This window comes from Cryptomeria japonica, chromosome 2 (genome assembly GCF_030272615.1).
Source record: "Cryptomeria japonica chromosome 2, Sugi_1.0, whole genome shotgun sequence".
Taxonomy (NCBI): Eukaryota; Viridiplantae; Streptophyta; class Pinopsida; order Cupressales; family Cupressaceae; genus Cryptomeria; species Cryptomeria japonica.
Genome location: NC_081406.1, coordinates 45,089,666 through 45,106,667, shown reverse-complemented (window position 1 = coordinate 45,106,667; position 17,002 = coordinate 45,089,666).

The window sequence follows — 17,002 nt, the reverse complement described above, 5'->3', positions numbered from 1 at the left end:
AGATTTATATTCTGTTCTTTTTTTTTTTTTTTAAACATTCTGAAAACTATTATTTAAAATACACCTAAAACAACAACTTAAATGTAATCCTTCATGGTAAACAAATTAAAACTAGGACTATATGCTAATCTTTTTTTTTGATAAAATAAGCTACTACAATAAGATTTATTTTCTGCATTAAATGGAAAAATAAATGACAGATTTACTTTATTTGCAGCAACATAAATCAACATAATGAACATGTAGTAACAGAATTAATTTATTTGCAGAATACACATAAATGCAACAACTTTATTTTCTTTTTTTTTAAATGAAGGTTTAAATACAAGTTCATATATTTCATCATCCCTTTTTTTTTGCAAAACTAACCAAATAGGAGAAATACATTTCTTTAGCAAATTAAAATACAAAGTAAATAATAATACAAATGGGTTTGAAAACCCAACTAGTATTTCCCTTCCATAGGAATATGAATGAAATAAATACACTTCTTTTCTTTTGGAAATTAAATACAACAATAGTTTTTTTTTTGTCACAAAATAACTACATTCTCTTTTTTTTTTTGAAAAACTTTTTCTGCAACTTAGAACAGCAACTATTCCCTTCCTCTTTTCTTTTCCATCCCAAGCAACCTGCAATAAAAATGCAACTTGACCATGGAGAGCTCACCTCCCAGCCTAGGCTTACTAGAAGCCACCCCCGAGCTTGGAGAACCAAGCACTAGACGGGTCACCAACAAACAAACAACACAACAACAAAGGCAAACACTTCAACATGCATTTTCCCATCCCAAGCTACACTCTCACCACAACTTGTGTTGAGCTTTCCACGGGTGGAAGTGGACCAAGTACCATTGGGGAGATTGCAAGCATAATACAACTCAAGCCACCTCATGGCAAACAAAATACAACAAATTTCATCTCCACACCTTATGCCCCCCCCCCCCCAAAGGCATAAAAGCCATATTTTCTCCCCTTATGACCCCCAAATGTATACACAAGGCTATGCAGCAAGGGTCACAAAGGGCACCCTTGAGATCACTCTCCATAAGGAGAGCCTCTCACCCAAGGCTGTCATACTTCTTCCACCCCAAGACCATCCTACTCTCCCAAGAGTAGGAGGCCTTGGACACTCCCCAAACAAGAACACATCAACAAGAACAGGGAAATGAAAATTTACATTTTTCTCCTACAAAACAAATTACATATGCACGTCTCCTCATACAAGCATTTCTTTCTTTCAAAAAAACAACATAAACAACATAAACAAAAGGAAGTAAAACCAACCTTAATCTGCCAATAGGTATGTTAGACTTAGTTGGGGATGAGTTGCCCAAATCCACACAAACTTTCCACCAACACTTCACCAAAATTTTGTCCTACAACTAATTTTCAGAAAAAGCATAATCTCCAACAATGGAGAGTGGGTGATTACTCACTAAGTCCCTAATCCATGCCTAAGAAGGCTTCTCTCACACTTCCCAACCCCTTGGGTAAGGTGAGAGTTCCCATTGGTTGCTCTTCCCAACCTCTTACATGCTGCTAAAAATGGAAAGGGAAAAGGTGAGAGAGGATGGGGAAGAGAGTTTGACATCAAAAGGGAAGGTTGTCTATCCTAGGAGGAACCTTCTAAGTTGAATTTTCGCTCACCTTGGGAAAATCACTTTTGGGGGTTACTAAACAGTCACGTGGGAGTAGTCACATGGTTAAAAATACCCCTAACCCATACGTCTACCCTTTGGACCTTTGGAAAAGCCCTAAAACTGACCCTAGGAGTCCATTTGACCCCTTAGAAACCCAATTGAAGTTAACCTACGGGTCAAACCTGAGTTGACCACTCCCAAGACTCCCTACCCAAGGCAAATTTGGGACCACACTCATGTGTTTGAATGGCTTTGGTAGAAACAAAACTCCCTCCAAGAGACAAGTCAAAATCAATGACACTAATCATCACATGTGTCAAGTGACACAATAAAATACAATATAAAAAATCACACATGGAATTTGTCTCTTGTAGGTTTACACAATTAAATAAAATCAAATTAACACACATGCATCATTTACTTTCACAAATAAAATACATTACAAATGGGGTGGTGTCTCTCCAAATAGACAACCCCTAGCTTAACAAACATACATTGGTCTAGATTTGGTTCTCCATATTAATTCCATGGTCACATGGGTAATTTTCCTGCGCATCTCAATTAACACATTAGTAATTCCAAATAATCACAATTATATATAATTAAATACATGGATTTCATTGCACATCAAACACTCATACATTTGACAATAATAATTCAATATCCCATTCATTCAAATTCGATTCCACATAAGCAATTATCATAATTCTCAAAATTCAACCATTCATAAAATAAGCATCCTTTTTCTATCATCAAAATGAAGTCCTGCAATTCCAATAATAGCATTCTCCATTTCAAAGTAGTTCTATTCTAGCAACATATAAAGTTTCATAATCATAATGCATAAAATGAAGCATCAATATACGTCAATGTGATCCAAATCATGGAATCATATAGGTTCTAAATCCATAATGCATAAAATAAAGCATCCATAATAGTCTCAATATGAAAATAACTGAAAATGTCAAGCTGAGTCGAGGTAGGGCCTCACAACATCAGACCAGAACCAACTCCTTGCCAAACAAGTTCAAATTCCAGATACAACTATGTCAAAATCTTGAAAGAAAGGTGGTCGTATTGCAAGGATCTTAAGGAAATTACCAAGTGAGTTCTTTGAGGAAGATCAAGATAATACACTTATGTCTAGAAATGCCTCATCCCCCCACAAACAAAATGACTCTTCAGTGGCATATATCCCTACACCTTTAGAAGTTTCACAAGAACCTTCCATATTATCCTCATCAAACACTACACCCAAGGATGAAATTATCATAGGGCTATCCATAATTGATTGCCAAGATAATCCAATTCATGATGCACATCCTTATCATGTTTCAGAAATACTAGACCCAATGCCACCATGCACTTTATTGCCATTACCTGTTTTAGAGGACCCCATTCGAAGTCCCTCTTCCTCATGTTCAAGTATTGATTCCTTGCCAGAATCCATCACAAATGTTCAAAGTGCATTTCCTTCATGCCAAAACATTGATTCGTTGCCAGAATCCTCCATGCATATCCAAAGTCCAACCTCATGTCAAGAGGATAATTTAGAGCATGAAGAAATGAGTCCTAAAGAAAATCAAAATCAAGATCCTGAAACCTTATCATCCCATCCAATTGTTGACCAGGATCCCATTTCCCCAGACACTCTCAATGATTCCCTTATTCCTGTCCATTCTATCCAAGACCACAATATCCTTTCAAATCCCATTGACATTCCACTTCCTAAGAAAGATAAAGATATCCCTTCCATCCTTTCTGATGATCCCATTGAAAGTCAAGAGCAAAGAACCTTTAAAAAGGATTCCAATGATCTTCCTCCTTGTCAAGATCAAATTATTCATTTAAATCCTCCACAATATCCTTTTGTTCCTCCATCTCCTTGTCTTAATCCTCCATATACACTCCAAGATCTCATTTCTTTTGATGATCCCATTATTTATCCCATTCCATCTCTTGAAGAGTCTATCATTGATCCATGTCCACCACACAATCCTAGTTCCCCTCGTGATCCTGATCCCCCTAGTGATCCTAATCCCCCTCATGATTCTAACATGTTGGTGCAATATTTTCATGAACCCCCTATATGCACAATGGGTTCTTCCACTTTGGTCCATTCTGATCCACTTTATGATCTCAGTATTTCTCTCATGTCATGTCCACCTAATAATGGACTTGCATCTTCCTCTAAAAGCACAAAGTATCCTACATGTCAAAATTTTCATAAAGGCGAAGGGGTAGACCTTCATGAGAAAGAACCCCTCCATATAAAAGATGATCTTAAGGGTCATGTCTACACAACTCACTCTCAAGATGTTGGTATCCCTCCATCAAAATCAAAACATACACCTTCCCCATCATACCTTCCATCCATCTTAGGTCCTTATCTCCCTTCGTCCTCTATGCAAGGTCAGCAAAGGCACACATCCTTGAGTAAATTTCATCAATCCAAAATAACTCCATTTCATTCATATCCATCTATGCATTCCTTTCCCCCTCCAAGCAATTTGGATGCCAAGTATAAAAGTCATAAGTCTAGCAATCCACATGTATTCAAGGATCAACATGTCCAATATAATCGACATGTCAAAACAAAGAACAATATGATCTATAAAGAAAAATAAATATCCAAACGGCCACAAAGGCCCACTAAGAAAAATAAAGGAAAGTCAAAATCTATATGGGTTCCTAAATCCCTTATGCAAGCAATGCACTCCAAGGAACTACAAAAAAATGAAACATCAAAAACCATGTGGATTCCCAGGAGGCTCCTTGAAGCGAAAAAAGAAAAACCCAGATTGATATCTGAAATTGCTATTCCTTCATCTAAACTTTCCAAGTCTATTCCTCCATCACCTTCTTCATCCGTTTTGGACCCTTCTGTACCAAAATCCATAGCCTTTCCTTCGTCAAAATCTCAATATCCAAAATACATTTTTCCTCCATTAGTCCATCACCCCTCAAGGTGTGTGCCAATGTCGATCTTGACAAAATTTCCATCCACTGAAGCCCAATTCTTCCAATACCCAATCCATTATCCAATGCATATTTTCCATCCTTCCATCCCTTTGGTCCAATCCTTTGCATAAATCCTTTCCTTAGTTTCATCTTATTTTCCATGTCCTTATCCTACCAACGTCTTTGATCATGCTTTTAAAGGTCATGGTCCTTTTTTTTCAAGGCTACTATCCAAACAACAAGATGCTTGAGTCCTTCTTCCATCCCCTATCATGTCTCCATCTTCTCCTGAAAAAGTCAAAATCCAAAAAAAAAAAAATTGAAAAGAAAGAAAAAAGAAAAAAACTAAAGCAAAAATAATTCGTCCACTGGTGAAAACCTAGCAAACGGGCGCCTTGGGCAAGTACCATGATGAAAACCTGGCAAACAGGTGTCATGCATAATCCATGAACTTCTTGCACACCACACTTGGGCGCAGGTTTCATTTATTTTATCCTATCTTCCTACTATCGTCCTTCATTATCCTATTGGCCTTCATTATCCTTTCACCCTTCATTATCCTATCATACCCCTGTCATACCCCTTCCTTGTCCTATCATCCCTCATGTCCAGTTTCCCTTTCCACCTTTGATCTTGACAAGGCTGAGAATCGTCATGAGCATCATGCAACTTGTTTGCAGCTTTTAGTCTATCATAGCTTTTGGTATTTATCCATTTGTTTATTACAACCTTTCATCCGTATTCCCTGGCTTATTGCAACTTTCTGCCACTATAACGTAGCCTATCCCAACCTTCAGTCCATGTCCCTTATCCATTCTTGGTCTTGCTTATCCTATCCATATCTTATCACTATCCATAATAAAAAGTCTTTGTCTTCCCTCTATCCACCAACATTTTAGCAAGCCTATTTATTCACCTGTCATATTCTTTGCCTTGCTAGACACTAGGGGCAAAATCATAAAAATCCAAAAAAATCAAATAAAGTCCTAAGAAAAAACAAATCCTAAAAAAATTGAAAAATGTCCTGAAACAATCCAAAAACATTCAAAAAATGTCTTGAAATAATCCAAAAACATCAAAAAATGTCTCGAAACAATTCAAAAACATTCATAAAATATCCCGAAAAAAGCCCTAAAAATCAAACTGTTCAAAAACCCTAAAAATTTCAAAACATTAAAAATTCAAAAACATTCGCTTTTGTTTCATTTCACCAATAAACTTTCCCCTTTGTACATAGACAAATATTTGTGTAGACAACAAACAAATAACATGTTACAACACTACGCTTAATGAAATCATGCATTAATAGATGAACTTTTCAATCAAACCAGGCATTCAAATTGATCAAAATTGTCATGTCAACCAATCAACATCAAAATTATCAGTCATTGTCAACATTATCATTGGTCTTATACAGGGTGTGGTATACTCGAAACCAGACTGTGTCCTGTCTTAGATGGGGTACTGCATTCCCTGAAACCAGGCAGCATGATCGTCCTTTTATCACGACACTATCATTTTGGCAACGAAGATTAGAATGTTTGTTTGACTTGTTTGAATTTGCGAGTCTTATCTTTTTATTGATTTATTTTTGGCTTTGACCATGTTCCTATGTTGCTCGATGATGTCACTAAGTGATTTAGAGTGGTTGGGATGGCTCATGGTCCTTTATTGTTTTGTCTTCTATCTGTGGAGTGTTTCATAACATTTTGTGACAAGTATGTCTTAGGATTTTTGAACCATTCCTTGTCTGTGAACATGTCTGTCTTACGCAAAGGGATTGCATTATCGCCCTAGCCTTCATTGTCATGGTGCGTCGCATCCATTTTGCCATATCAAATAAAGGATCTCACCTACTTGTTGCATTTGTGAAAGCAAGATTTCATCATATTAATCATTCTTAACTTCTCATTTGAATTTCTTTTGGCTAGCATTTATTCTACCTCATGAATCCTTCTATCTATTCATCAAGTCAATTATTGTTCTCTTTGATCAATTGAGAATTTCTTCATTTGATATCAATCATCCCTTGTCTATAATCAATTAACATTCTTCACTTCTGTCTAATCATTCTTCTCTTCTTTCGAGAGATCATATATTTCTTTCATACATAAACAATCTCTCGAGGGGACATCCTACCTCCATTCCTTATTTTGTTGGGGCATGATCATTTTTTCAGTTTTCTTTGAAACAATGCTCAAAATCACATTGTCTCAAAGAGGGGCAAAATGTAGACACTCAAAATTGGTCATCACTCCTGCGTCGTTAACCTAATTTTTAACATGTCTTCTATGTCACATTTGATTTTCATCATATGTTGACATTGTCATTTTTCTAATTTAAATTTTCAATTTTCCTAATCATTTAAACCATTTCATCATTAATCATTAATTTCCTAACATTAATTGAATAATCTTTATTATTTGATTAAGTTCAATCCAACTTTAATTAAATAATCTTTATTATTTAATTAAATTCAATTTCATTTTCCTCATAATTGAATAATTTCTTTAAATTATTTAATTAGCTAATTATTTCATCATAATTAAATAATTTTTTATTTATTTAATAAAATCTTAATTATCTTCTTCTAAAAATCAAGAATGGAAACAAATCTTTATTTGTTTTTATTTAATTAATTTAATTTCTCATTATTCTCATCCAAATTCAAAAATGGCAATAAATCAAGAAAATGATTTAAAAATTAAAATAAATCATTATCCATTTTAAAAAAATTATTTTCTCATATTCTCCCAATTTTAAAAAATGGAAAGTATGTCATCATCTGCTTTATATGATTTTCAAAAATCATTATCATATCTTCCTAAAAATTGAAAATGAAAATAACCAGTTAGCTCTGATTTTCTTGATTTATCTTCTTGGAAAATATCTCTTTAATCTCAATTTAAAATTCAAAAAGGAGATATGTCCAGTCAAAATCCGCTTTATGCCATATTTTTTAATCCATCTTGATTCTCCAATCAATCTCAATTTTTCTATAAATTTATCCCTTTTCTCATTCATTTTTCAACCACATTTTTTAGTATCCTTATGTTGTCTAATTTTCTATCATTTTGTCATCAACTTGCTTTCATTTGCACTTGTATTTGTAGGTGACGTCCACATAATTTGAAGGAGAAAGAAGAACAATGAAAGGGATGGAGGAAACATTTGTTTTGGTTTGTATTTATTTTAAATGTTTTGTTTACATACTTTTATTGAATGTGTTAGGAATATTCTCATAGCATTTAACTTTGTGGTTGGCTAATTTGTGTTATGATTTTCTTTGCATAATTTCCTACATCACAAATGCAATCTGAGCCTTAGGTGTTGTGATATAATTAATCAAGTTATATTATTAGATATCACAGCAGGTGGGACATTTAATGTTTTCAATGCATCTTGTACCATTCCATGATGAGTTGAAGAAGTTTTAATCAAATCCCAAAGGGATATCTTGGCAGGAGTAGGTTTAAGTTGTTCAACTAGGTCATAGTCCTTACCAAGAGTTTGTGAAATGTGAGGTGCTTGAGGCAGAATAGGTTGAGGATCAGGAAGAGAAGTTGGAATAACTAGAGGAGGATAAGGTTGCCAATTGTTTCTCGTATTATAGGTATGGGCAACTGCATTATAACTCTCCTTAGTTAGTTGTTTAGCATAGTTATAAGGACTCTTGGTGGGATTCCTTCCTTGAACTGTAATGATGGGTTTGTTTGGAGTACTAAAGGAGTCATGACTATATCCACCTTGAACCGTGAAAAGAGGTTGATTAGGAAGAGATGAAGTTGGAGAAGGACAAGCACCTTGGACTACAAAAAGAGGTTTGCTATGTTCATTCACATTGATCATATTGATTAACCTTTTAGATGTATTACTCATGTTTGAAGGTATAGACAAATACATAAATTCATTAAGGGCACCATCCAATAAAGCATGATCATGGTAATTGAAAGGTTTATCTTTGGACTCAAAAGGAGACATAACCTCATAAAGGGAATTGTGAAGGTCAACCATGTCATTAGATTTAGTGGAGGAGTTGATAGGAATGTACCCATGAGAGGAATCATTCAACTTATATTTCTCATCACCACGAAATGGCATAATAACAAGGTTGATAGGTTTTTGGTAAAATGAGGGTTTAGAAGGCTTAGGGTTCAAAAACTCATCTAGAGTTTCATCTAATTCGTCCTTACTAAACTCATAATCAGAAAAATTCAATACATAATCAAAAGCATGAACATCTTGCAAATAGAAATCTGATATTTTGAAATTGAAATGAAAACACACAATGCACGCAAATAAAGGGAAATCACTTTTTTTTTCTTGAATTTTTTTCACTTTTTTTTTGGACTTTTATGTTTATAAAGAAAAATGAAAATATAATAAATCTAGATCTAACAATGCAACGTAGTGAAAATGCAATTGTATTCACATCGGGTTCACCAAAGATGTGTAGGGGAAAAAGTGAGAATAGGTATGGAAACCCTAATCCCACTCTCATACACACTCATGGAATACGAAAGAGCCTAGGGAGGTGAAACACTTCGAGATACTTCTTGTGTGGAAGAGAGAGTCAAGGATCACCTCTTAGGTTTTATATTCCCTTGTTGTAAATGAGAGAGGAATGATTCAAAATGCAATTTAACCTAGAATGCAAGTAAGCAAGAAAACCCTAATCTGGAAATGCAGATCAAAGGACAACTGACACACTACTTAAAAGTATAGATTAGGAGGCAAAATCAGAGGTGTACCTATGTCTGAAATCTAAGCATAAATGTCCGGGACCAGGGTGCCACACCACTGTCCTGATTCTGCAAGTCTAGAGCTGCAACTAATAGGGTGAGTTCTAAGGCCTGCAAGACATTGTTCTGCCAAATCCTGCTAACAAAGGGCAGGACCAAGGTGTCACACCCCTATCCTAGGTAGGACCAGGGCGCCACGCCCCCGTCCTTGGGGTTTCTGGTGAAATTTGCACTCAAGAACTATTTATGTGCACTCCTCCGGTCTCGAAACTTCCGATGATGCTCAGATCTGAATCTGTACCTAAATCTGCAAAATAGGGTTTTGGGTAGCTATATGGGGTTTTGCCTTAGTCAAACCCTATGTTGGTGATTTCGACCTCCACAAATAGTTGATAATGTATTAAAAATGTGTATGCAAGAACCTTGTTTGTGTGCAAGATCCTAAAATGAAAGCAAACAAACTAGAGCAACCCTAAAGAGTAAACCCTAATTGATTATGATTGACAAAGTAAATGGTTCAAATCAATTATGAAAAGTTATATAGAGCATGAATATGAATCAAAATTAAGCTTATGCAAAGACATGAAAATAACATGAAACTATACCCAACCCCAAGGGAGGGATACAACCCAATCTTCAGTCAATGATCTCCTATTATTCTCCTACATCTTCAAAAGCCCTCAATTGATGGAATGATGGTTGATGAATGAATTTTGAATATTTTTTATGACTTCAAAGATCTACTCTTTCACTGCAAAGAAGGTTCTTTATGCTCCAAAAACCTTCTCTTAGATTCTTAGAAGAAGACCCCTTCAAATGAAGAAAAAGAGTTCTCAAGTATGAAACCCTAGATCTTAATTTCGTCTTTAGGCCGACCTAGGATTTGAATTCCCCACCAATCTTTTGGGGTGAAGCATTATTATATCATAGGATTATGCTCCCGAAATTTTGGGAAAAAAATCGAGGACCATGTGCTTTCCCGCCACGGTCCGACCAACTTTTCACTAAAATTTTGGGGTCATTAGATATGATGATATTAGAGCACTTCCCAAAGTTACAATTGTTTTCGAGATGTTTTGATTATGCGAAATCAGGCCTTAAAGGTCGAAATAAGACATAATTAGGGTTTATGATTAAATGATTCATTGGAGGAATGAAATGAAAAGGGGCACGCTTAGGGTAAAGGACCAAGCTTTATAACATTTAAAGTGATGGAACATGACCTTAGATTTAATTAAATTCTTAAAAGGGAATTAGAGATGCAAGATGCAAGACACACTAAGGCGGGTGCTAACCTAAGTGTGAAATTGTACCACCCTAGCAAGGGTGTACAATTTACGACACTACACTAGTTCTCCACAAGATCCTTGGCCTCTTAAAACATAAAAATTCCTTTTATTTATGCCTAAGAAAACATACCCATGTCTTTTTAGCAATATGATCCATAAAAAAAACCATATTTCATGAATTTAACAAGTGAAGATAAACCAACAAGACTCTAATCAAATCTAAAATCCATATAGATCTAGCAAAGATCAAGTAAAACTATTTATAATTTTTTCCATATCTAACATTCACAAAAGCTTATCTGACCACACATGTGCTCAAACAATACATGTGTTTTAAACTTTAGCATATGAACTAGGTTTTTCTTTATATGCATGCTAGGATGAACTTCAAGACTAAAGCCAATACATCGCAATGTTTAGATCTCCTACTTTCAAATGTGTTGAATATGCTCAAAAGTATAAAATTTTAGTACTTATCAGCTAACCTTTCCCTTTCTCCCACCTTTAGACTCTCATGCACTCATTGTAGTGCTTGTGGATTGGTACATGCTCCATTTTTCTCTCAAAGGTTCTCAACTCACACTAGAATTTACTAATAGTAAGGGTGAAAATAACATATTTTACCACCTCAAACTATTTATTCATACTCCTTCAAATATTTTTCACTGCCTTCATTTTGTTTTCTTAATTTTCACCATTTCATCATTTTTCACCTCCAATATTATTTATCATTTTCATAGTTTCTCACCTTTGTCCATCATTTTTATCCATTTTTCACCCCTTTTTAACCATGTTTTCTCCTCTTTTAGAGAGATCGCCCATGCTCTTTTATCTTGCCTACCCTCTTCAGAGGGCATCACCTACTCACTTTCTAACTTTATTTTTCTTCATTTGATTGTGTAATTTTACCTCTCTTCACCTAATTTACTACCTATATTTTACTTTTTCTAAAACAACACTTCATTCAACCACAATGCCATTTCAAAAAGGGGCAAAATTTAAACACCTAAAATCCATTTCTATGTTTTAATCAATTCTATAATAAATCTCATAGTTCCTCCAGCACTAATTGATTAATAAATTATCTAATCAATTAGCTTCTCTTCTTTCACCAACTAATTAAATAAATATACTCATTTAGTTAGTTCATTTTAATATTTTGTAATTAGATAAATTATTTTATTTCATCAACCAAGATAATGGCCCTCATCCTCCATTTCATTAAAAGATAAAAAATAAAATAATATATCCTCATCATCCTCTTAATTATATTTCTTAACATTCCTTAGGAATAATCTCTTCTACCGAGTGTTGAAAAAGAGATTTTCCTTTAACTACGTATATAAGCTTCAATTCCATACTCAAGGATCCTGGTAATCCAACCAGTTCTATTTTTATTGATATCCCCACCTCGGATGTATCCTCCTATGTTTAGATAGTGTAATAAGATAAATTGCACAATAGAAGAATATAATATGAAATGTATTGTAGTTAATTGATAATATTTAGCCACTTCAAGGGGGAAAACCTCTAAAAATATCCAAGAAGAACACAATTCATAATTTATTTGCCAAAATCTCCTATATATACCTTACTTTTTCTTTAGATGTCACCCAGGCTAACTTAAACACCTAATTATAACATATAAGATGAAATAAATATATATAATAATATAGCTTAATTAGGAGTTAGGTAACACAAGTCGGCTACACATAACCTTATTAACAATATAGAACTAAGGGTATAGCATGTCTTCCTCTTCAAAGAAGAACTATCTTCGAAGTTGATTAATTGTGGATTCTTCTACACAAAATCTTCATCTTCCCACATTCCATCTTTAATTGGTAAATTATTCTATTGAACAGAATATTCGATAGTCTCCTAGTTCTTAACTTCTTTGTCCACCTTCATATAGATTAGGTAACGTTGTTGTGTACACCTAAAATAAATCATAATTGACCACACTTAATTTCATCTTATCCTGGCCATTAATTAAATAAATATTATTATTTAATTAGTTAATTTACTCATCACCTTTATCCCACCTTGTCATAGCCATTAATAAAATAAATATTTATAATTTGTTCAATTAATTTATACATCCCCTTTATCCCCCACCTTAATAAAATAAATTTATATTTATTTAATTCAACCAACTTTTTATCCCCAAGATACTTTAACTAAATGAATTAATTGATACATAATTAATTGACTTATTTAGGTTAATTGATCTCTAATCTTGTCCATATGTGACAAGATTATCTTTTCAATAAAAAGCCAATTTTCAATTCCCATATCCCTTCAAAACTGCAAAAAGTCAAATCTAGTCTTTTCTAAAAATTAAATCTTGCCTCCCAAGATACCCTTTTTAACTAATCCCACCAAATATTTTGCCACCACCTTTTCCTATGTCCAATCCCTATCATGTGTCCTCTTAAACACCTTTTTTCTGATTAACCCCTTTTTAACACCTATCTAATCACCTTGCTTGACAGCTCTCATCAATAGTGAGCCCTCCAATCCTTACACCTATTCCTTATCCCCATGGGACACCTATCACATGACTAAAACATTACTACAAACTTGAATCCTCAATCAATCCTAGTCATCCATCAAACGATGCATCTTGGCTCTTATTTTTTTCTTTAAAAGTCTAAAACAAGAGACTTCTCCCATTTGAGCATCCAATCTTATGTTACTATTACATTTTTAGTTTGTCAATCTATCATCTCAATCATGTCATCATTATGTTGGATTTATCAGAAACTACACCCAATCTATCAACACACAATATAAGATTATTCTGAGGTTTAAATGTATTTTAGTTGATTTAGGATTGATTTCATACATATTTTTAGTTATATCACTTGCATTACACATTGTCTTTGTCGTTGTCTTTGTTTTCCTTGGTCTAGGTGTCCATCTCTATGTCAATATTTCCACCTAACTATCCCCCATCCGACATAATCATCTCCACCCCACACCCATATCAACTAGTCAATCTAATCTCTTATTCATCCCCTCATCTTGACATAGCTCATAAGTTTCATCTAGGCTATCCTCTCTTAGAATTCATCCATCACCTTATCATTACAACACTATACCTCATTCACATTGCATACCATACCCTAATATTGTCTTAATCCTATCTTTTCATCCTCATCATAACATTATATTTTTCCAATCCTAGGTCTCATACCCTCATTCTAATCCATCTCATATTGTCAACATGTTCTCATCCTAAGTCTACACAATATCATTCACATTCTAAATCCCCATCCTCACATCTAAGGTTTGATCATTCATTCATAGTGTCGTCGTCTCTCTAGTCATTCATAGCTTCATATCATAGACAACCATTATCCTAAGTCTATTTCATCATTTACATCATAGCCTAGAACATCATTTTGTCATTACACATAACCATTATCATAGGACTAGACTAACATCCACCCAGATCATCCAATTCCCATTATCTTTCCCATATCCTAGGTTGACAACCTTGCATTCCTATTATCACATAATCTTGATCAACCACCCAATCAAAATCGTTCTACTTCATTCCATTCTAATCCACTTTGTTCCATCCTAATTTTATCCAACATCATGACTCCTTGACCTCCCCAAATAAGACCAAAAGTCATAATTAAGGGTCAACCTAATAACATTTCTCATGATGAGGTTATTCTTTTTTACCAACCCAATTATGATCCCTATGGTGATAATAAGTCGTGTGGATCTTTATGTCATCAATTCTAGCAAACTTGCTCCAAGATTCCACAACTTACCCATCCACAATCAAATATCTTTTGCCTAGGAAATAGTTAGAACAAGTTGTCCCCTCCCATTTACACCCCCATATATTGTCACACCTCTCCTACTTTTCATGGGTAATCTACCTTATCCCTCATCCCTATATCCCTTTTATCCTTCACCTATATATACCTCCTATCCAACATCCATACCTTCATCTTCATCATTTTACAACATCCTCATCACCTTCACCCATAATCTAAATCCCTTATACTATATCCCTCTGAGATGTAATCGTAATCCTCCATTCAATTATAGTCCTTTGATACAAATTTTTAATTCTAAACTATTCCTAGAAGCAATGAATCCCAAACCACAATCAAAATCAACATCCAAACTTGCTAATACAAAAGCTTTCTATTCTCTTAAGTCCTCCAATCCTCCATCCAAATTTTCTACAGCATCCAAATCCATTTTGTCCCTTACATCCCAAAATCCACTATCCTAAGTCATCCATCATATCCTCGTTCTATTTTGGGCCCCTATATCCCAAAATCCATCCCTCAATCTAATTCAAAATCCACTTCTCTGCAATCCCACCACCCTTCAAGGTGTGTGTCAATGTTGATCTTGCCGAAATGTCCATCCATATATCCACAAGAATTCTAACCCCCCATCCATCATCCAACATCCATCCCACACCATCCTCATTCAATCCAATCATTTACATAAATCCTTATCAATTTCCATCATGCCATCATTCTACCGTCTACAAGCATACCTTTAATTTCCATGTTCCATTATAGCACATCTTCAAGGAATACCATCCATGGAGATAGATGTTGATTCCTTACTCTTATCACCCATCCATTGTCTTTCAAATATACTTGTTTGTGCCTTTATACCCATCCTTCTCCATCCATACTTTTTCACAAGTTCAAAAATGAAAAAAAATAAAAGAAATATTTCATCTAATGGTGAAAACCACTTCTTGTAGCACCTTGGGCAAGTACCATGATGGAAAAAAAAAACCCTCTTTATAATTCCTACTATAAATCATAGATTTTCCAAAAGATTTTATAAAAGCTTGGGAACATAAACAAAAGTGATTGTACTTATTCATATCAATCATAAAAAAAGATGTCCTCCATGTTCCATTGTGACCTCAAACAACTGAGTGACCAAGTAGATCCAGTTATCCATCTTCAACAAATTCATCAGATGAATGAAGTTTCTCAATTGCCTTTGTTGGCTTCATTAATCACCCAATACATAAAATAACAAGTGTTGTCTTTCATTTAACTTTTATTTGTTTTCATTAGTGTTTCTCTTTAGTTTTTACTTTAAAAAACACGCCATAATAATTGTTAAATAAGATACTTAAGTTACAAGGTTTCATTGATTTATAGAATTTTTCATTAATAAACATTTCTTTGATGTACAATCTTGAAGGTAATCTGAAGCATAAGGGAGAAGGTTTTCATTGGTAGATAGCAACAAAGGGGAAATGTTGAAATGTTACAATAACAATGAGAAACCAAGTTGGGAGGATGTCCACACTTCCAAGTTACAACTATTGCAATATGAAAAACAATTATGGAAACCTTGAAATAATTATTCATGTTCAAATCATGGTTTGGATTGTTCAATGTGTAGTGGGAGTCCCACTTTGTGTTTTTGTAACATAAGCCTATACAATGTGTCTGTTGGGACTAATTAAAATTGAGTCGAGTTTATAGGCCCATTTCAAAAATTTGCCCGGCATTTCCGAATGATTAAAATAAGTCAGTTTGAATGGCCTAGTTAGCAAGGGGGTAAAATGGAGCCAGTTGATTTTCATAGGGTAAGGCTCGGGATTCATGTCCTACACCTTTCATTTGGCCTATTCAGCGATGTGCAACTTTCAGAATTCAATTTGGATAAGTTTATGAGGTACCCATTTTTAGGGGTGAGCTGGAAGTGCATTTTAGGCACAAATGCAGATTTTATTGAGTAGCCTACTTTGAGCAATTATATCTTTTTCCCTGATGATCTTCATGGAGAAATTAAAAATGGATTCAATTGTATGCATTAATGTGAGTCAGCCTGCAAAATTTTAGGTCTTTACGAATCCATTTGCTCAGTTTTTGAAGCCAAATCCATTTGCAGTTTGTGTGGTTTGACTAGTCCCTGTTTCGATAGCTAGTCGGAGCCCTGTTTCGCACAAGTGTAAAAGTTGCCTCAGTAAGCGTCATGTCAGAATGTTTGTTCTGGGCTAATTTTGGTATAAATGATGAGCTACGTTTAAAATTTCAAGCCTTTATCAATCCGTTTGATCAATTTTCAAAAGGGTTCATTTAGCCATCATTTTCAGTTATCCGCACTTTCAGTGTTAGATTAGTTAATGTAGCCATTTTTGTAAGCACCGTTTGCATCCTGTCAGTCTGGTGATCGAACTGAGAATTCAAAGATTTAATATGTACTTTAAGGTACCTATGTTCCGAACTTGAGGACCTACGGAGGTCGTTTGATATTTTTGAGAAAGGCGTCATGTGTTGCCAGGACATTGACTTCATCAGGTCCACAGTGTCGACAAAGCTAGTTGGGCATTTTCGAAAATTAATATCTCTTCGCTC